The following is a 23,946-nucleotide window of genomic DNA, read 5'->3' as shown; positions in this document are numbered from 1 at the left end:
CCCTTTATGCAGAAGGTGAGAATGTGTTTTTAAATGAGATTTTTGGTGGAACACCAAACTTAGCATTCTTCATTCTCCCTTTGTTTTGGTGTGCAACACCAAACTTAGCTCCTTGCAATATAGATACAGCTACTTAGACTCTTTATTGAAATAGCTACGAAAAGAAAACTACCTCAGGTTGGGTTGCCTCCCAACAAGCGCTTCTTTATTGTCACTAGCTTGACATCTTGTTCTTTGATCATGGAGGCTGAAAATCATAGTGCCTTAGCTTTTCTCCTCTTACCGTGAACTTCCTTCCGGTCTCCTCCATTTCTTGGTGCTCTTCTCCAGAAATTCCAGAAGTAGAGAACTCTCTCCTGGTTTATGCCATACAACCAACATAGCAAAGATACACAGAACACTCTGTAGCTTGAGTGCAGTAAGAGTTAGCAGAGACAAAGTCTCAAACAGTTAGTGTGCAAGTTAGAAATAAAAGAAACAGAAAAGAAAAAGTGCTTGATCTAAACTACCACCTTACTTAATCATTGTCAATCTATTCAATCCCCGGCAATGGCGCCAAAAACTTGATGTGCGGAAAATGATCCGACACAAAACTCACCGGCAAGTGCACCGGGTCGCATCAAGTAATAAAACTCACGGGAGTGAGGTCGATACCACAGGGATTGAAGGATTGAGCAATTTTAGTTTAGTGATTGATTTAGTCAAGCGAATCAAGTCTTGGTTGAGTGGTTTGTAATTCGCAGAAACTAAATTGTAGTAAAATTAAAGGGGAAAGGTGAATTTGCAGGAAATTAAAGGGAACTGAAATTAAAGTGCTGAATCTTAAAGAACGAGAAATTAAATGGCATAGACTTAGAACGCAAGAAATGTAAATTGCAGAATCTTAAAGTGAAAAAAATGTAAATGGCTTGAATTATAAAGGGAATCGGGAATTGGATTTGCAGAAATTAGACAAGGAAAAGTAAATTGCAATAAACAGAAAAGTAGAAGAGATATTTAAAATGAAAATTTTAGATCTCAGGACCCAAGAGACTAGATAACCAAGTCTAGATCTCAATGCCTTTCTAGATCAAAACCACAATTCAATTTCAAGAGAAATTAAAATCAAACAGAAGAAGAACTAAATTCAAATCTCAATTTCTCAAGAGTGCAGTAAATAAAACAGAGAGATCTCGGGGTGGAATTGAAACGGAATTCCTTCAATTCTCCAACACCCAAGATTCAAACAAAACTTTGTAGGAAAGTAAACAAGACAACCCAGAGGAAGAGAATTCAATTCTCCTCCCAGAAACTATCTCAAATGTCAAGTAATCTCCCCAAAAACTCCTTAGCAAAAATAAAAGGAAAAGCTCCCCCCAAAACTTAAATTCTAATCTATTTATACACTTTCTTCTAATGATCTTCAAGCCTTGAATTGGGCCTTGGCCTTGATGGAATTGGGTTGATAGTAGCCTCCCTTGATTGCTCTTGGTGTTGGGAAGAAATCCACTTGTGAACTGGGCCATGTAGCTTTCACGTTTGAGCCAATGTTTGAGGTCAAACGTTGACTCAAACGTTGCCTTGTGAACGATGATGCAGAGGCCAGAGTTGCTGTCATCCACGTTTGGCTCAATGTTTGAGGTCAAACGTGAGCTCAAACGTGGATCCCCCATGCCTTCTTTTTGGCCAACATTTGGCCCAACGTTTAAGGTCAAACGTTGGCGCAAACGTGGCTCAATTAGCTCATCAATCAGGGGTGTTCTTCCATGCTCCTTTTTGCCAAAATGTAGCCAACATTTGACCTCACGTTTGAGGTCAAACGTTGGCTCAAACGTCGCTGCCCAAAAGCTCTATCTTTCTTCTTTTAGGCGCCAACGTTTGCCTCAACGTTTGAGGTCAAACGTTGGCGCAAATGTTGGGAACATTGCCAGTTTCGGAAGCTTGAACGTGCTGTCCACCCCATACTATTATACATTGTTGGAAAGCCCTGAATGTCTACTTTCCAATGCCGTTGGAAGCGCATCATTTGGAGCTCCACAGCTCGAGTTATACTCCGTCGAAAGTGCAGAGGTCAGCTGGCCTTACTACAGATCGGTGTCATGTTTGTTTATGCACTTTTCAGGGCAGTTTTCTCCCTCAATTTTTATATCCACCATGTAGTGCCATATATACTTGGAAAGCTCTTGATTCCTATTTTACAATGCTTTTGGAATCACCTCATTTGGAGCTCTGTAGCTCAAGTTATTCTCGTTGGACGTATACCCCTTCAGGCTGTGGGGAGCAACGTTTCAAGCAACATTGGAGCACCAACTTTGGCTCCAACATTGCTTTCCTTTGCATCCTTTCATGGCCTTCTTGTTGCCTCTTGCTTCAACCTTCCTTCAAGCCCTTTTGGTCACCTATCATCAATCAACAATTGCATCAAAGCTATGCTATAATCATGAGAGTTCTTCTTCTTGATATATAAGCAATTATTGCACAAAAACTCATGAAAATGCATCAATTTATCCATGGTTGATTGAATCTAAGAAAACATGAATTTCAACCCAATTGGCTTACTTATGGCTTAAGAAAGTGCATAAAACTAAATGAAAACAAAGAAAAAGACTAGTAAAACTAGGCTAAGATGACTTGTCATCATCTATCATCCCTACGAGTAACCACTCTGAGGTTATAGTCGAGCAAGCAGTGATGATCCACTGCATTATGCTCGGCAATGAGGTAGAGGTACACATGGTAATTCCTTAGGAAGCTTTACATAGTAGCTGATAAGCCCTCCACCTCTGCGAGGCTAGCCTTCTCTCATCTCATTTATCGTTTATGTGCAGTAGCTGGAGCTCACATAGAGGGAGATACCCTGATAGAAAAGGAGAAGCCAATCACAAAGAAGGGTATGGAGAGCACAAGGGAGCCCATGCAAGGATCGTAGTAAGAGCTAGTTCCACCACCTCCACAAGATATCCCGAAGATGCCTCAGGGGATGTACTTCCCTTCCCGTGACTACTGGAATCAGCTAACTACATTTTTAGGGGAGTTAACATCATCAGTTGATCAGCTAAAGCTGGAACATCAAGACCAGTTTGCTCTCATCCATCAGATGATGGAAGATCAAAGGAGAATGATAGAGAAGCAGAGGAGGCAGGGGCGTGACATTGAGGAGCTTAAACACTCTAGAGGATTTCCCGGAGGGAGCAGCATCCACCATCACTGAGGTAGTCTAGTTTCACTCTCCCTATCTTTATTTTATCTCTGTTTTTCTTGTGTTTCATTGTATTATGTACTTTCTATACTAATTGCATGATCAATCTTAGGATTTCTTTGCTTTCTAGTTTAGTAGTTTATTTCAAAAAAATTTCAAAGATGTCTTATGTATTACCCATCAATGCATAAAAAGAAAAATCCATTGAAAAAAAATTAGTAAAATGCATAAGATATTGAGTTATGTTATGAGTTATTCTAGTTGCCTTGATGTGGTAGCCTCATCTGTACTTCTGAATGTATGAATTAACTATGCATATTTGATGTTGGAGTTGAGTATATTAGTTCTAAGGAATAGGAATTTAGATAAATATTATTGATTTTCTGAAACAAGAAAAAGATTGACTCTTGATGCAAAAGAAAAAGCAAAATGAATTGAAAAGAAAAGAAAAAAGAAAAAGAAAAAGGTACAAAGTTTTGAGCATCAATGGTTAGGAGGGTCAAAACTGATCTAAAAGCTCAAAAGAGTGGTTTCCCTAACCATATGCTTGTGGTGTGAAAGTGTCAAGTAAACCTTGAGACTAAATGCTTAAAGTTGTGACTCAATGCTGTTACAGAGTATGCCTAAGGCTCTGAGCACCACTGTTTGGGAGAAAAAGCAAACACAAATTCGAACCCAAAAGGTTCCCTCAGTTAAGTGCTTGTGGTGTTTATGTATCAAGTTAAGCTTGAAAATAAAACACTTAGAGTAACGACCAGGCTCAAAGGTGCAAAGCACCAAGAAAAAGAAAAAGCCGTGTTCAAGAATCAATTAGAACCTAAAGAAGAAAATCTATAATTTCATCCAAGTTCTAGTTCTGAAGGATGCTGATATTTCTGAGCTTCAATAGAAAGTGAGATGTCAAAACTATTCAGATGTAGAGTGTCATAAACCCCATTCAGTAACTAGACCTAAGCTTCATTGACAAACTCAAAGTCTTAAGCATTATCTCTTCTATGGTCATGAATTGTTTTTGGTTGCTTGAGGACAAGCAACGGTTTAAGTTTCGTGTTGTGATGCGTGAGTATCTTATACCCTTTTTCTAGTTAGTTTTATATTGTTTTTAGTTAGATTTTATTTACTTTTACTTAGTTTTAGTGCAAAAATACCTTTGGATGCTACTTTGAGTTTTTCTTGTGTTTTTTATGGTTTTAGGTGAAATTCGAAGCCATTTGGAAAAGCCTAGAGAAATAAAGGAAAATGCTGGCAACACCCTCTCTGGGCACTGAACACCCACCTGGCGTTCAACGCCAGTAGGGGGCACAAGACCAGAAGCACGCTTCCCTCCCCTAGTGTTCAACGCCCATTTTTAAAGTTGGACGCCAGCAAGCAGCCTGTTTCACACCTCTTTAGGCCTCCGAGTTGATTTAGCACTTATTTGTTTTATTTTATTTTCTTTTTGTAATATTTATTTATAAATAATATCTTTTAGGTTTAGCATTTATTATTAGGTTAGTATTTAAAGGAAAAGATCAATTAGGTTTAGGATCTTCTTCCTTCCGCATTTTTAAAACCCTGTTTCCTCTATAAGTTATGAGCAACTAAACCTCCTAGTTAAGGTTAGGAGCTCTGTTTATTTCTATGGATTAAGATTATTATTCTTCTGTTTTAATATATGTTTGATAAAATTCTAAGGTGTTGATTTTGTTCTTAATCTTATGAACTGGGTGGAACGAGAGTATGACCCTTTTCTACATGAGTTCTTGTGTTTCCGGAGAGAGCTATCTCGCTTGAACTACATCTTGAAAACACTCCTTCTAAATTCCTAATTACATGAACTAATTAGGAATTAAGGTTTTTGTGGCGTTAAACTGGTTTTATGAACTTCAGCCTCTAATCCAAATTGAGTGACCATGAGATGGCGTTTAATGAGGATTATAGGAGATTAAATCACTAAAATATTAGGGTTTGATCACTTATGGTTTTTCATAGAATGAATCATTCATTGTTAAAATAGTTAGTAAGATGTTTTAATCCGGAAAGATAAACATCTCCGCGACCTTAATTGTTTTTTCATTATCGTTTTACACCAAACATGTTTATTTGCTTTATTTACTTGCTTTTCACTATTTATGCGTTTTAAACCAACAAACAAACATTACTGTTTGCCTGATTAAGTCCAACAGGATAACCATTGCTTACTCAGTTCGACAATCCTCGTGGGATCGACCCTCACCCACCTGAGGTATTACTTGGATAACCTGGTGCACATACTGGTTAAGTTGTGCGAGTTCTGATTTCGCACATCACTGGTGGCTGATGCACTTGGAACCATGTCTTCACGGTGACAGGTTCAAGAGGGTGAAACGCATTCGGAGTCAAACAACCTAAGGATGATAATTACCCAATCAGACTCAATTACCTAATACTCAATGCTTCGCTGAATACTATAATTTTTTACGGCTTGATGTACCGACTCTTTGTTATAGAATTTGTGCCTAAGTCACAACTCCACACTATCTTAATTGTAGTCATTGGGACCCTCGAGACCAAAAAGGCAATGAATCAACCTTCATAGCATCAAATTCCATTGTAAAATAACGGGTTAAAACTTATGAACGAGGGAGAAGAGGAAATGATGGTCGCAAGATAAGCCGTGATTGTGTAAATTTAAAATTTTGTGTTTCTGGTACGGACTCCATCTCGTCATCACTGTCGTTCTTAGAACCAATTTTAGCCTAATCCTCAACTGTCTATGAATACTCTAAAACTGAGCATTCAATGGTACAAATGATGCTTTCTTCAGCTGTGGCTTGCTCCCTGCGTGGAACTCGATATGCCTGAACATGAAGACGAAGAACTTTCACCTGTATCCATGACCTCCATGTAAAGCTCCATGGTTTGTTGTGCCACAATCCTTTCATACACTTCGAACATTACATGAACACACTTGTCATTTTTAAGTCAAAACACTTTAAAATGCACTCTTCGACTTTTATTGACAAATAGAAATCAATATCCTATTTTCCTTATGTGTTTCCTCCCCGTTAAATCCATGGTCACCAAAATTAAACTTTTTAGCTCAATGGATGACTATAACTGCCATGTTTGCATTGCAACTCGATCATTGCATTCAAAAGATGCACCATCATCGTTACGTCTAATTGTTCCATTAAGATCAACAACAACATTAATGCATTTAGTTACCATTTTGTGATAAATTTAATAGAAAAAGTTGAAGAATGAGAGATAGAGATGAGAAGAATTCATAGATAGAAAGGTGTGTGATTGTGCTACGCTGTTCTAGTATTTATAGAGAAGTTTTTGAACGTTAATTCTTTTATTTTTGTTTCATAGAACACGAATTGAGAAGAAAATTTCTCCTTAATTTCGTTGCCTATAGACGCAAAAATGCTTTCATGTTTTCGTTGTCAAAGAAAGCAAAATTCTTATGTTATTTTCATTAGTAGCAATAGCGAAAATTAAAAAAAAAAAGAATGCTTTGTTTACACCGTCAATACTAATGCAAACATTGTAATTTTCGTATTTGCTTTTTGTGCAATCGAATTTGTAACTAAATGTTTAAAATGGTAGAATTCTAAAAATCGATTTATTTGAGTAAATAATTTATTTATTTTATTTAAATAAAAAAATTATTAAATGATAATTTAATTAAATATGTCAAATCATCTTACAGTTTTAACTATCAACTTTAAATAAAGATAAAAAATTTTACTAAATAAAACATTTTATTTTATAATGATTCAATCATGTTTGGTATACATAAAAACTCAACTACTAAACAGGCTATCCATATAAAATATGTTAAAATATTAAATATATATTGAAAATAAATTTAAAACATATATTTATATACAAAGATATGATGTCTGATTTGATAATTAATTTTTTATATTATATAATATTTTTAAAATAATCTCATTTCATGATTAATTTTTTACATTTATATAATATTTTTTATTTTTTTATAACCTATTTTATTTTACTAATTTTTTAACCAAAATGTGCTACATGTCACTCTCTTATTGTATTTAATATCAAATCTTTCCCTTCAAAATTAAAAAGTTTAACTCTTTTCCCTCTCCATTGCTCTATGTCTCTTATTTCATCACCCACTCTATCTCTCTTATATATCATTATCAATGACTAATTATAAATTTGACAATTATAGATCCACAGAATATTGCTCTAGTGGCTGAAAATTATTTCAAGTAAATATTTTCATCCGCTAACCCATTAGAACCTGGTGACATATTTAGCGATTCCAGTCCCCCGGTTACAGCATTCATGAACCGGAGGCTAATGAGACCAATCTTTATGGAGAAAACCAAGAGATCCACTTTTAGCGTTTATCCTCAAAGTGCTCCAGGTGAGAATAACTTCACAGCACGATTTTTCAGTTTTATTGGGACATTGTAGGTGGTGATGTTTTTAAGGCAGTTCGTAGCTTCTTTGGTAAAGGTAAATTTCTCAAGGCATTTAACCATACATAGATTTGCTTGATCTCTAAGATTTCGGATGCTAGAGACATGTCACAAGTCATATTTATTAGCTTATCCTCAGTCTTTTACAAGATTATTTTCGAAATTCTAGTACATAGACTTTAGGAGTTTTAGATTAATTTAATAAGTTTAAACCAGAGTGCATTATTAAAGGGTAGATTAATTTCTGACAATATCCTAATAGCTCATGAATATATGCACCACCTCAAAACTAAGAGGTGCAAATTGGAATGTGAAATGGCTATTAAATTGAATATGAATAAAGCATATGATAGAGTTGAGTGGAATTTTTTATGGTTCATCGTGGAGAAAATGGGTTTTGGAACTATATGGATTTCTTGGATCAAAGAACTAGTCACTATTGTTTCTTACTCTGTTCTTATGGAAGGTCAGTCTTATGGCTTTTTTAAACTAAAAAGGGGTATCCAACAAGGAAATCCTTTGTCACCTTATCTATTTCTATTCTGTGCAGAAGGATTATCCTATCTGTTACACAAGGCAGAGCAAAATAAATTTATTAAGGGGATTCAGATTCACAAAAAGTCTCCAACAGTCAATCATCTTCTCATTTGCTGACGACTCTATCTTATTTGGTAAGGTGATACGGATTTGATCAACTATATCCACCGTCAAGTGCATCAGGTCGTAATCAAGTAATAACATACTATGAGTGAGGTCGATCCCACGAGGATTGATAGATCAAGAAACTTTAATCAATTGGCTATTCTAGTTAAACAAGCAATTTGATGAGGTTTGATCAAATATTAGATTACTTAACAGTGAAGTAAATTGCAGTATACTAAATAACAAGGAAATAAATAACTGAAAGTAAATAGCTGGAAATTTAAAGTGCCAAAAATTAAATTGCAATAATGTAAATGCGGAAAGGATAATTGACTAGGTAATTAAAGTGCTGAAATATAAAGGAATTAAAGACAATGAACATTAAAGGGAAGCAAATAATCAGGAAGGGAAGCTAAAGCAAGTACTTAGGAAGGAAAATTGAAATAAGTGACGAAGTGGTATGGAATTAAATCTGATGAGTAGAATTTAGATTCCAACACAAAACTCACTGGCAAGTATACCGGGTCGCATCAAGTAGTAATTACTCACATAGTGAGGTTATCCCACAGGGATTGATGGATTGAGCAATTTTAGTTAGGTGATGAATTTAGTCAAGCAAACAGTTGATGAATTGAGTGAATTGTAATCAACAGAAGCTAAATTGCATGCAAATAAAAGGGAGAGGGGGAGTTGACAGAATATAAAGGTGTTGGAATGGTAAATTGCATGGAACTTAGAGTGCAAGAAAGTAAATGAACTGAAACTTAGATTGCAGGAAATGTAAATAGCTGAGGCTTAGAGTGCAAGAAATGTAAATTTCTGAATCTAAATTGCTGGGAAATGTAAATTACTTGAAGATTAAAGGGATTTAGGTGCTGGGATTTGAAATTCAACAAGAAAATGTAAGGAGCAATTAATCAGAGAAGTAGAAGATGAAATAAGTTGCATAAAATCTAAATAGAAAGGTAAAATTGCTTGAAGAACAAAACAGAAAGTAAATTGAGCTCAATTGTGAGATCTAAAAGAGAAATTGAAGATCTCAGGTGATCAATGGGACTAGCAGGGAGATCTAGATCTCAATTCCTTCCTTGATCAAACAAAAAATAAATTGCAGAAGAAATGTAGATGAAAGCAGTAAGTGAAAATCAAATCCAATTTCTAAATTCTCAGAATTATGAAGCAGAAGAACAAAGATGAATTTCAGATTAAGTATTGAAACAGAATTCCTTCAATCTTAATCCAAAATTCAAAACAGAAAGTAAAAGTTGTAGAAGCAAGAACAATGAAAAAGAAGACTCAGATCTCAATCCCAATTCCCCAAATTCAAAGTGAAAACTAAAAATTCAGCTAAAGGAAATCAAAAATGTTAAAAGAGGTCCTTTACAAATCAAACTAACTCCTATTTATACACTTTCTATTTTTTGATTTTTAGAACTTGGAGTGGGCTTTTCAAATTGGTGAAGAGGTGGATCCAAAATGGTTTTTAATTGAATTTGGACCATGGGATGCCTCCAGGGGAGCGCTCGGTCATGTAAGGTAACAGAGCGTAGAGAATGAGTAACCTAGGTTTACAGAGAATGAGTAACTAGGTGCAGATAGTGCAGAAATCTACTTCCGGGGCCCACTTGGTGTGTGTTTGGGCTGACCTTCCTAGCTTTCACGTGCATAGGACGTTCTTGGAGTTTAAACGCCAGCTTTCGTGCCAGTTCTGGTGTTTTATGCCAGAAAAGGGTCTTTGGTGGGTGTTTGGACGTCAGTTTGGGCCATCAAATATCGAGCAAAGTATGGACTATTATATATCGTTGGAAAGCCCTAGATGTCTACTTTCTAACGCAATTAAGAGCGTGCAAATTGGGCTTGTGTAGCTCCAGGAAATCTACTTCGAGTTCAGGGAGGTCAGAATCCAACAGCATCTTCAGTCCTTTCTCAGCCTCTGAATCAGATTTTTGCTCAAGTCCCTCAATTTCAGCCAGAAAATACTTGAAATCACAGAAAAACACACAAACCCATAGTAAAGTCCAGAAATGTGATTTTTGCATAAAAATGAATGAAAATATAATAAAAAGTTAATAAGACATGCTAAAAACTATATGAAAATACTACCAAAAAGCGTATAAATTATCCGCTCATCATTTATGATCGTGATACTTTACTACTTTGAACTTTACAAAACTCAAGTTGGTAGTTATAGTGGCATAGCAACATGTTATAGATCAAAATAGAGGCTATGCTTATTCATACACACATATAAACAGAGAAGATGAAGACAAACATGCAATTTGAAACGCTGGAAACAAATGAAAGGAAAAGAAACTTTACAACCTTGTAATTCATCTTCTCTATTGTTGTCATTTTCCTCTCATTCTTATTTTTCCCTTGCCAAACTCTGAATGCTTGCTCATCCCCAAGCAACAATTAGAACAATGGCTATGGGGCTAAGATGGATCATGAATGTCTTACACCATAAAAATGTTAGTAGTACATGTGTTTAAGCAAGCAAAATAATCATCAAGGCACACGAAACAAAGACATTGTGATTGCAAACATAGAGGGTGTGCATGATACATTGCACAAAGAAAATAAGTGGCACACCAAACTTATTGTGACACTTTCACTTGGAATTAATGCAAGTATCAGCAAAGATTGGAAGCAAATTTTGTTGCATAGCAACACTAAACTTAGAATGCAATCACATGTCCATTTTATTTGAACTAAGACTAAATAAAACTGTTATATGTTAAATATAATCACCAAGCCAAGAATCTGTCATGAATAAGGATCTCTTGGTGATGTATTAACAAAAACAGTTAATAAAAGAAAGCATTAAAAACAATGAAATGACTAAAGTAAGGAGGAACAAAATCATACCAAAAGGAAGACAACACTGCAAAGGGCATTATGATTATGTAGGCAAGTGGTGTTGCTGAATGAATTGCATAGAAAATAAGTGGCACACCAAACGTAGAATTTTAGTGTGACACTTTCAATTCAGATTTGATGCAATCATCCATAGAGATTAAAAACAAATTGTTTCAGGGCAACACCAAACTTAAAATGTAATCATATGCCAATTTATTGAAATTTAAACACAGCAAAGAAAGAAAATAAACCAAGCAGAAAAATGAAATGTCAGCTAAGGTTGGGTTGCCTCCCAACAAGTGCTCTTTTAGTGTCATTAGTTTGACATGTTGTTCTTCACTTTCTTCTTCTTCTTCTAATTTGTTAAGAGGAATGACCTCAAAAGGGGAGAAGATTCAGCTTTTGTTCCTTTTCTTGGTCTCCTCTCAGCAAGCTTCCTTTTGTACATGGCTTGATTGAGCTTGCTTGTTGGATCAGGGACAAGATTGGTGCTCTTGTTAGTTGCCTTCACTTCTTTGGATTCAAGACTTGGTTGCTGTGTGATTATTGGAGTATTTTCTTCATCAAGAGCCTCTTGAATTGGTGGTTCCATGAGTCCTTCTTCTATGCAACTTTCTGCTTCACTTGAGTTTGGATCTCCTTTATTGTCTTCCTCATCTTCTTGCTCTTTCACTTCCTCCTTCACACTTAACATTTGGTTTATGAGCATTTCCATGTTTTTGAAGGAGTTTTCTTGGTTATTCCAGGATATCTGTGCCTCCCTTTCATATCTTTCAAGCATAGTTTCAAGCTTTGAGAGGCTTTGGTTCATGGAAGTTTGTGTGGACTGTGAGTTTTGGAAGAGATTTTGTGTCAAGGGATAGTTAAGTGATGAAGAATTTTTAGATGAAAAACTGGAAGGTGAGGTTTGATAGCTTCCCATGAATGAATTGAAGGTTTGTTCAAGTGATGATAGCTCTTGATAAGTGGAGTATGAATTGTCAAATGCTTTATGGTTTTGATTCTCCCAAGCACAACTTGAAGAATTGTTGATTTCATCACATTATGAATCATCTTGTGGCATTGGGGAACAATTTTCCATGTATGTATTAACAGCACAATCAAATGATGATGTTCCTTGATGAACAGAAGATGAAACATTGAAATTCCCTTCCCAGCCACAATTTATGTCAGTATCATAGCAATATGAGTCACTTTATGGCTCTGGAAAATAGTTCATTTCACTTGATTGTTCATACCCTTGCTGATATGCCTAACTACCATGAGGATGATGACATAAATCATCTTGTGGTTCTGGATCATATCTCATGTGAATTGCTTCATCATCTATCATTTCTTGGTGATACTCCCAGCCACCATTAAAATAATGACTTGAATCATTTTGTGGTGGTGGGAAGTATCCCATATGATTCTCTTGCTCGTCTTGTGGTTCTGAAGCATATCTCCATTGATTGGAGTGCTCCGAATTTGTGATTTGTTGGTGATATTCCCAGCCATCTTTATGAATTGGTGATGGTGGGTAATATCCCATAAAATTTGTTTGATCATAAGATGAGTTGAACTCCATTTGAATTTCGTAAAACACAACACCAATGAAAATCGAAATTCATATCTCAGAGAAGAATTTCTTAGTGAGGCAATAACTCAAACACCTTAGTGTCAGCTTAAAACAAGAAAATGTTTAATCTAGACTTCTCACCCCTTAATCATTGTTGATCTAAATTAATCCCCGGCAACGGCGCAAAAAACTTGATGAGTGGAAATTAGATTCCAACACAAAACTCACCGGTAAGTATACCAGATCGCATCAAGTAGTAATTACTCACATGAGTGAACTCGATCTCACAGGGATTGATGAATTGAGCAATTTTAGTTAGGTGATGAATTTAGTCAAGAAAACAGTTGATGAATTGAGTGAATTGTAATCAACAGAAGCTAAATTGCATGAAAATAAAAGGGAGAGGAGGAGTTGACAGAATATAAAGGTGCTGGAATGGTAAATTGCATGGAACTTAGAGTGCAATAAAGTAAATGAACTGAAACTTAGATTGCAAGAAATGTAAATAGTTGAGGCTTAGAGTGCAAGAAATGTAAATTACTGAATCTAAATTGCTAGGAAATGTAAATTGCTTGAAGATTAAAGGGATTTGGGTGCTGGGATTCAAAATTCAACAAGAAAATGTAAGGAGCAATTAATTAGAGAAGTAGAAGATGAAATAAGTTGCATAAAATCTAAACAGAAAGGTAAAATTGCTTGAAGAACAAAACAGAAAGTAAACTGAGCTCAGTTGTAAAATCTAAAAGAGAAATTAAAGATCTCAGGGGATCAATGAGACTAGCAGGTAGATCTAGATCTCAATTCCTTCCTTGATCAAACAAAAAATAAATTGCAGAAGAAATGTAAATGAAAGCTGTAAGTGAAAATCAAATCCAATTTCTAAATTCTCAGAATTATGAAGCAGAAGAACAAAGATGAATTTCAGATCAAGTATTGAAAGAAAATTCCTTCAATCTTAATCCAAAATTCAAAATAGAAAGTAAAAGTTGCAGAAGCAAGATCAATGAAAAAAAAAACTCAGATCTCAATCCCAATTCTCCAAATTCAAAGTGAAAACTAAGTGAAAACTAAAAATTCAGTTAAAGGAAATCAAAAATGCTAAAAGAGGTCCTTTACAAATCAAACTAACTCCTATTTATACACTTTCTATTTCCTGATTTTCAGAACTTGGAGTGGGCTTTTCAAATTGGTAAAAAGGTATATCTAAAATGGTTTTTAATTGAATATGGACCATGGGACACCTCCAGGGGAGCGCTCGGTCATGTAAGGCAACGTAGCATTCCTTGCCTTGTCCCAGGCTCATGCCAACTTTCGAACCAAGCCTTGTTCATAGCGCTACGTTAAGTAACGCAACGTAGCGCTCCTTGCCTTTGAGTGAGGCTTCCTCTTCGAACCCTGACTCTCCCATGTTGAGCCAATTTCCTTGTGAAGCATAGTGCTCAGTGAACTAAGTTCACGTAGCGCCCTTTCTTTCATGCGCTTGTCCCCTTCTTCGAATCTTGGTGAAGCCATTTTGGCCAATTTCCTTGCCAAGCCTTGTAGTGCGCTTCTCTTGGTTCATGGGTTCGAACCTTGGCTGCCCCCTTTGATATTGTCGCGCCTTGATTTCCTTTGTTGAGGCCCACGAAAAAGGTAAAACACTTAACATAGCGCTCTCTCCATTTGAGCGCTACCCTTGTTCTATTTGGCATCCTTGAATTCTCAGTTAAGAGACTTCATGTAGCGCCATTGTTTCTTGGTTGTTGTTGGTGCTTTAGCGCTCAATTAGAGAGCACTGCGCTCAAATAGAAAGCGCTATGCTCTTGCCCCTTTTGATGCGCAACGCTTTAATGCCTTGGGTCATGCTTTTCAAAGCATGGCCTAAGGTCCAAAGCGTGCTCTAACTTCAAAGTGTGCCCCAAAAATCCTTCTTTTCTTCTTTTGAGCTGATTTTGTGCTTTTTTGCTTCATTTTCTTCTTATTTCCTACAAAGTTTATAAAATCAAAAGATCAAAGAAATATACCATTTAAGCACAAAAGCATTCAATATTTAAGCACTAATCATCAATTTCTTGTATGAAAAAGCATAGAAAAACATGACATGATGACATGTCATTAAAATCATTAGGGATTGGAGATTTCAAATATTCCTTGATCAATGTACTTCTCTTTCCATATATTCATGCAATGTTAGATCTCTGGCGGATCATAAGTAATTGAATTCCAATTCCTTGGTAATTCAATTTCTCTAAACATGATCAAATGCCAATTCCTTGAGCCACTACTCATGAAAAGAGGTGAATCATGAATTCTAATCCTAATCCACACAACTCCTAAGATCCCAATTCAAATTGATTACATCTCACTTATTAGATTCTAAATCAAAATCAAAATAATTGTGAAAGAAGAGTTTCAAACTAAATTACTATGATCCCTTTTCCAAGGCTCAGATAGAATTCTAATAGATCCAATTCCTTTTTCGATAGAATTGGCTCTTTGAAGATCAGAAACTCTTCCTTAGATAAACAAAGATTGAATCAAGAAAAGAAGAAGATGAACATCAATTCATTTCAATTCAACAAAGCTCCTTCCCCTAATGAATAGAGGGTTTAGTGACTCATGATGAACAATACAGAATGCTCCAATTAGAAATCAAAACTAGAAGGCTAAGAAGAAGTAAAAACTAAAAGTCAAAGTTCCAAAGAAAATTAAAAGTCCCCGTTACAAGTTCCAATCCCCCCATTTATACTACTTTTGCTTTCATTTCCTTTTGAAGTTTGCTTCCAAGTTGGACCTTATTGGGCTTTTGAGTTTTGACATGGCTTAAATCAGAAACAACCTTTCCTCCTTGGCGTTATTTGGAGCTCGCGTCCCTTTTTATTGCGTTACCAATGCTGAAAATTCAATCCCAAGCATTGTTTGAAATGAGCACTCTCTACGGTTGGCATTATTGTCACTGGCCACACGTACGCGCAGCCCATGCACACGTGGAAAGTTCCTTGTCACGCGTACGCACAACCCATGCGTACGAACGAAAGTTGATACTTGCACCCACCAACTATCGTAGGCGATACTTACAATGGGCCCTAGTGGTCTTCAGTGTTCACAACGCCCAGCGATTCTTCCAGGGGCAGCTTTCCATCTCACACGCAGCCCACGCATACGCGTGACCTCTGTCGCAGGTGTCATCCTGAAGGGGGCGCCAGTGATTCTTGGCATTGCTAACGCCCAAGTTCATGCTCCAGGGGCTTCAGTAGTGTCAAAGGCATTACTTGGAAGGGCGCCAGTGGTTCTTAGCATTGGTAATGCTTAGATATTACATTGCTTGGAGGTTTGTGATGACTTTCATCATCTACCTCTTTCTCTTATCTAAAAAGACCATAGAAATGTGAAATCTCATTCAATTAATGTAATTTCATGAACTAAATGATGAAGTTTATGGTACATTGCTTTAAAATGAGTTTTGTTAGAATTTCAAGTGAAAAGAGTAACAAAAGAAGAAGGAAACAAGAAAGAGGAGCTGGGCATGTGTACTGGGCGTGCCACTTGGTGTAAACGCCAACAATTTGAATGGGTGTGGCACGCCAATTATCAGTTCCAGAGGAGAGTCCATGAAGCCTTCAATGGGCATGGCACACCAAGGAAATGAGGTATAATGGGCGTGGCACGCCAAGGCCAGTCGTGGCACACCAACTATAAACTCCAAAGAAGGGACAACATGCTTTACTATGGGCGTGGCACGCCAGGGCCAGGCGTAGCACGCCAACTATACATTCCAGAGAGCACTCTTGAAGAACCACAAGGGGCGTGGCATGCCAACCCCACCATCTACAAGGAACGTGGCATGCTAGATCAAAGGCGTGGCACCCCCGTTCAACCAAGCAGAGGGAAGTGGAAGGTTCAACACAATGGGCGTGCCACTTGAGATCGAAGGCGTGGCACGCCAACCTTGTTCACATCCTGCACGGGACACTTGTGTCCTAGGTATGGCACGCCAAGCTTGAAGAGCTCAACACCGTAATAGGTGTGCCACTTGAGATCGAAGACGTGGCACGCCAGTTCATTGATCCAGAGAGGAAGAATGCAGCCCCAACAAAAGGCGTGCCACTTCTGATTGAAGGCGTGGCAAGCCAACACAAGCTTCCAAGGAAGAAGATCAATGGGCATGCCACTTGGGATTTTAGGCATGGCACGCCAAGAGAAATTGACTAGGGGCGTGCCACTTTATGCTTGGGGTGTGGCACGCCAACCCTGCTCGTACCATGGGCGTGCCACTTGAATCTTAAGCGTGGCATGCCAGTTCACTAGACTAGAGAAGGATGATCTTGTAATACTAAGGGCGTGCCATGCCAAACCTGAGCGTGGCACACCAAGTGCATTTTCCAGAAGAGAAGGATGAAGAGTTCACTGAGGGCATGGCACGCGATTGTGTGCCACGCTAGTTCAAGATTTCAGAGAAGGATGATCATGCTTTATTGAGGGCGTGGCATGCCAGACCTAGGCGTACAACGCCCATTCTAATTTCCAGAGAGGAAGAAAGGAAGAAAACATAATGTGCGTGACACTTGAGCTCGTAGGCGTAGCACGCCAGGCTAGCCACAGAAAGGGGGCATGCCACTTGGGCTCGAAGGCTTGGCATGCCAGGCTAGCTGAACAAAGGAGGCGTGCCACTTGGAAGCCAGTCGTGGCATGCCAAGCCAAGCGGAGGAGCTGGGCGTGGCACGCCGCTCACATGCCGCTCACACGCCATGCACATGGTTTATTTTATTAGTTTTTTCTTTTTAATTTCAATTATAATTTTCTTTTTCCTTTTTGTAATTTTTATTTCTAGTGATAGGAGTAGTATAAATACCCCCTTAGAGTACTGAAAAGGGGGATTGGTTGCTTACTTGAGTTGGCTAGTGATGAGCGGATAATTTATACGCTTTTTGGCATTGTTTTTAGGTAGTTTTTAGTAAGTTCAAGCTACTTTTAGGGATGTTTTCATTAGTTTTTATGTTAAATTCACATTTCTGGACTTTACTATGAGTTTGTGTGTTTTTCTGTGATTTCAAGTAATTTCTGGATGAAATTGAGCGACTTGAGCAAAACTCTGAAAAAGGCTGACAAAAGGACTGCTGATGCTGTTGGAATCTGACCTCCCTGCACTCGAAATGGATTTTCTGGAGCTACAGAATTCCAAATGGCGCGCTCTCAACGGAGTTGGAAAGTAGACATCCAGAGCTTTCCAGCAATATATAATAGTCCATACTTTATTCGGAAATTGATGACGTAACTTGGCGTTGAACGCCAAGTACATGCTGCTGTCTGGAGTTAAACGCCAGAAAAACGTCATGATCCGGAGTTGAACGCCCAAAACACGTTATAACTTGGAGTTCAACTCCAAGAAAAGTCTCAGCTCGTGGATAGATCAAGCTCAGCCCAAACATACACCAAGTGGGACCCGGAAGTGAATTTATGCATCAAATACTTACTCATTTAAACCCTAGTAGCTAGTCTAGTATAAATAGGATAATTTACTATTGTATTAGACATCTTTGGTCTCAGTTTTGTTTTATTCTTCATCTTAAGAGGCTATTGATCATGTTTTAGGGGCTGGCCATTCAGTCATGCCTGAACCTTTCACTTATGTATTTTCAACAGTGGAGTTTCTGCACACCATAGATTAAGGGTGTGGAGCTCTGCTGTACCTCAAGTTTCAATACAATTATTATTACTTTCTATTCAATTTTCTTCTATCCTTATTCCAAGATATATGTTACACTTAACTTTGATGAATGTGATGATCTGTGACACTCATCATCATTCTCACCTATGAACGCGCGTGACTGACAACCACTTCCGTTCTACTCTAGGCCGGGCGCATATCTCTTAGATTCCCCAACAAAATCTTCGTGGTATAAGCTAGACAGATGGCGGCATTCATGAGGATCCGGAAAGTCTAAACCTTGTCTATGGTATTCCGAGTAGGATTCTGGGATTGAATGACTGTGACGAGCTTCAAACTCTTGAAGGCTGGGCGTGATGACAAGCGCAAAAGAATCAAGGGATTTTATTCCAACCTGATTGAGAACCGACAGATGATTAGCCGTGCTGTGACAGAGCATAGGAACGTTTTCACTGAGAGGATGGGATGTAGCCATTGACAACGGTGATTCCCTACATACAGCTTGCCATGGAAAGGAGTAGGAAGGATTGGATGAATGTAATAAGAAAGTAGAGATTCAAAAGGAGCACAGCATCTCCATACGCTTATCTGAAATTCCCACTATTGATTTACATAAGTATTTCTATCCCTTTTATTTTCTATTTATTCCATTAATCAAGTTTAAACCAATAATCTGCCTAACTGAGATTTACAAGGTGGCCATAGCTTGCTTCATACCAACAATCTCTATGGGATCGACCCTTACTCACGTAAGGTATTACTTGGATGACCCAGTACACTTGCTGGTTTAGTTGAACGGAGTTGTGTCCACACATAAGTGCCATAATAATGATTCCATACAACAACAAAGAATACTACATTGATGTGATCACAATTTTGTCCACCAGCTAGTAGTAGTCTTTACTTCACTTCATTGATGATTGCGCATCATGTTATGTTTTTCTATACTTTTTCACGCAAGGACTTAATGTTTAGAGCTTAATTATTAATTATTATTGTGCTTAAGTCATATATTGCTTTGATCTCTTTGAATTGATTTATTTTGTAGAAAATAGTAGAGAAAGAAGCAAAAAGCACAAAATAAGCTCAAAAGTAAAAAGGGAGCAGAGCTTTGAAGTTTTCCAAGTTGGCAACTTGGTTTTCCAAGTTAGCAACTTGGTTTTCCAAGTTAGCAACGCCCTCCCCATGAAGCATCACCACTCCTTCACTATTTCAACTATGAACACGTTGCAAACTTGGTTTTCCAAGTTAGCAACGCCTTCTATTTTTAACCTGGGAGGATCGTGATCAACATAAGATGGCGTTGGCAACTTGATTTCTCCTGTTAGCAACACCTTCCTTAATTCAACATGGGAGGATGGTAACCAAATGTGAAGGCGTTGGCAACTTGAAACCTCAAGTTAGCAACGCCTTCCTCAATTGAATATGGAAGTTAGAGGGCAAAGCTAGCTAGCAACGTGGGAAGCAAGTTAGCAACGTGGGAAGCAAGTTAGCAATGCCACTTTTTGGGTTTCTTGGCAGCTTGACCTTGTCTTTTTCAAACAAGAATAACTTGAGCTACAAAGCTTCAAATGAGGTGATTCTAGTGGAATTGGAAAGTAGGAATCAAGAGCTTTCCAACCATATGTGGCACTACATGGTGGAAAATAAATCTAAGGGAGAAAACCTGCCACGAAAGTGCATAGATGAACATGGTATCAACATGTAGTAAGGCCAGCTGACCTCTTCAAATGATGCACTCTCAACGGCATATATCATAGTATGAGTTTGAAATTCTTTTGAAGCTTCAAAAGCTGGCTTCATTTGGAGCCTCAGAAACTGAAGACGTTGCCAACTTGAAAATACAAAGGCGTGTCCACCAAAAACACCTGCGATTCTGGCAGGCTGACCTTGTCTCCTTCAATGAAGCATAACTTGAGCTACAGAGATCCAATTGAGGTGCTTCCCATTGCGTTGGAAACCTGACATTCAGAGCTTTCCAACATGTATAATAGTCTACGATAGGCATCTTTAAGCCCAAAAAACAAGAACACGTTGCTGACTTAGAATCCACGTTAGCAACGCCTGTGCAAGATCTTGGCTTCCTGGAAGGGGAAAGAACACATTGCTAACTTGAAAACCAAGTTAGAAATGCATTCACAAGAGCTTTAGCCAAGGGGGAATTAACACACACGTTGCTTACTTGGGCTTGTGAAGGCGTTGGTGCAAATAACGCCCAAGTGACTCCCTAGAGCTTGGTTTTGGTTCAATTAAATTACTTCAAGGTCCATCCAACCTCAAGCAAGCAAAGCCCATAAATCTCAACGAATCAAGGCCACAAGAATCATCTGGAATAGTTAATTTTCATTTGATTGTAATTTGCTTTTAATTTCATTTCAATTTGTAATTTAGGAAAGCTTATAAATAGGTTTTATTTTCATAGAATTGGAGTACTCTTGGCTGAAAACACGTTTTGGATGGGTCTTCGGACCCTTTCTCCATACTTCTCTTCTCTTCCATTTTCTTTCTCACTTTGTAAATGCTTTAGTTATGAATTACTAACTTATTCCATTGGGAAAGAGAGCTCTATTGTGATTCAATGGATTGATTTAATTTCATTCTTCATCTTCAATCTTCTTTTATTGTTGCTTTAGAGAGAGTCTTTGTGCTTTATAGAAATATATTACCTTCGTCATCGTCAATGTCCGCCATCACATGTGAATAATAATTTTCATCAAGTGGCAAGCTATCTCCCACATCATCACTTAGTTCAGAGTTTAGTCCGTCAATTTCTACATCTATCCTATTTTCTTTTAAGAATTCATCAATAGTTGTAGCCCTTACCCTTGGCTTGCTCTTTTCCTTTCTTAATCCATTTCGCTCCGACATTAAATCTTCAGCTTGTGGGGTAGTGTTTGAACTCGGCAAAGTAGTGTCGTGTTGCCTTTTTTGAGTCCTACCATGTGTGACTTGAATAATCTGCTGTTGCCCTTGGTTGATTGTGGGCTGAGTAGAATTTGCACAACTCCACTCATGGCTTACACTTTTTGGCACGCTATTATTCATATTACGAATTGCATCGAGCTTCCTTTTAAGTTCATCTGCACCCACCTTTGTAAGCTTAGAATTGTTCAAGCCTTGTGTTGACGGTTCATGTTGCACTTCATGCTTCTTTTTCTCAGCCAAAGCCACAGTCAAGTGATTCTTTCTTTTTTTTTCTGGCTATTGCACAGGAATGCTTGGCTGTACTTCCAAGGTTTCTGGCGTGAAATTCATCCTTTTGTTGATTGTGTTGAGTGTGCTTGTAAATGAGTAAAATCCAGCTTCTTTGACATAGATTTCTTCACTCCTTTGGTTGCACTCAACTCTTTTTGACTTTCGACTACATCCAACCATGGCATGATTTCCTCCTTGTCATTACGTACTGCAGCTTGCATCTCATATTGCTTGTGTTCATTTACAATCTTTTGTCTCTTGGCTTCAAATTGTCAAAGCAAATTTTTACTTGATGTTCCTTTAAGATCAATAAATTCTTTATTCCTACACAAATAAATTGGTTAACTCGAGCTAATATAAGCAATAAAGTGACATATCCTACAAGAAACACTAACAAAATGAGAAATTAAAACAAAAATATGACTTACAAATAAAAAGGTGAAGAAAACTTAGTTATACATATGTACATATTAAGCAATATATTGCTTAGGCTGATCCATCGAAATCAGAATCTCAAATGAAATCTGCCTCATATTCTTGGGCAGAAGTCACTTGGGGAACCGTTTCAATAACTGTAGGTCGTAGATCATTCCTCTCAAGAATAAGTTCACCATCATCAGCAGGTATGGCAGGGCTCGTTATATGCTCGTGTTGTTCACTATAGAAGATTTGACGGGTCTCAAACTCAGATTCGTCATTTGTTTTGAATAAGTATCTTGGCATAGTTTCCATAACATAATGTTTGTTATGTTCATATGAAACTTGCACATAAAAACATTGATGTGCTTGAGATGCTAGTATGAAAGGTTCATTCTAGTAGCATTTCTGAAAGAGTATGCATTATACCTTGCCATGACACGATCAACGTTTTGACAAAATCCACTTGGGAGCTTTAACCAAAATCTTCAATTTATTTGTTAACAAGTAAAATTCTAAGAGATTAGAATATAATCATATTTAGTCTTGATTTATTTTCATAAATTCTAAACTGATATATTTAAAATGTAAGAAAAAAAAATTAAATGGTAAAAAATATTAGAGCAACCTATTATTGTTACCATAAATAAAATAAAATGAAATAAAAATACAACAAGCTAATAGGAGATGCGATGTTCAATAATATAGTGACCAGCATATATATATATATATATATATGATCAATTCTGATAGTGTCCTTTACGGAGAAATAAAGGCCATTAAACGGTTTGAGAAGGCTAATGGGAGAGGGAAAGGAATATAAATTTTTATTTTAAAATACTGAAGTTAAATATTCACATCAAACTGCAGTCTAGAGCATCTTTGGAGAATGAATACTAATTTATTTGGGAGACAACAATAAGTATATTGTTAGTCTTTTAAAAACTAATTGACTATTAAAGATAAAAAAATATAAAATAAAATATTTTAAATCTTAAATTTTAGGGTATTTGATCATGATACAGATAACTTATAGTTAATTTACCATGTATATTAGCATACTTATATACATTATGTAGTCTAACTTATTTGAGAATAAGCATACTCAATGGAAAGGTTACTTAGATATGAAACTAATTCTGCCATTTAATCAAAGGATAAATACAATAAGTTGCAGCAACCAAAGTTTAGATAAACTCAAGAGCATGAGATCTAGAAACATAGCTAAGTACAAGATTTAAAATAATATCATAGTATAGAAACAAATTCTAACAGAAATATACCTCTTTAATCCCAAAACAAAGGAGTGTCGTGATAATAAACGTCACGATTGCTGCGCATGGATCCACAACAATATCACGCCCGAGAATATGATGACGTGATAAAAAGATGGGCAAATTTTCTGCACCTCCAACAAGTGCAGCCTAACCAGAGAAATATATATATATATTGAAGTTAATAGTTGCATCAGAAAATTTGTACAACTCTACTTACAGTTCCAACAAATGAATCTGCTAACTATATATATATATTGAGAAAATAGAATATGCTAACTATTATTGATTGTGTTCAAAATTACATAAAAGAAAAATGTTAGTAAGAATTTCTTCAAAATGTTTCTAGCAACTCTCATAAAAATTACACCTCCTTTTCCTACCTAACTTGGAAATTAAAATATGTGAAAGTAGCATTTTGCTACGAGAATTGCACGCACAACTCAGATTAAACTTGGAAATAGTTCAACAAATAAGGACAATAATTGTTGACATTCTTTTTATCTTAATATAAACTGAACAAGTAAACAATAAATGAAAAAAATCTAAAACTAATAACCTTAAGAATCAATTTATACAATGTTATATATATATATGAACTCATTAATGCATGCGTTTAGGAAAATCCAAATCAGCCTAAAAGAGTTGCATTAATTCTTCCTTATATTTAAAAAAAAAAAAGAAGATAATAAAATGCTTCTCCCTGATAAATATTACAAGATACTTCTCCCTGAAATGTGTTATTTCTTTAA

Source organism: Arachis hypogaea, chromosome 6 (assembly GCF_003086295.3).
Source record: "Arachis hypogaea cultivar Tifrunner chromosome 6, arahy.Tifrunner.gnm2.J5K5, whole genome shotgun sequence".
Taxonomy (NCBI): Eukaryota; Viridiplantae; Streptophyta; class Magnoliopsida; order Fabales; family Fabaceae; genus Arachis; species Arachis hypogaea.
Note: the sequence above shows the minus strand (reverse complement) of the source record.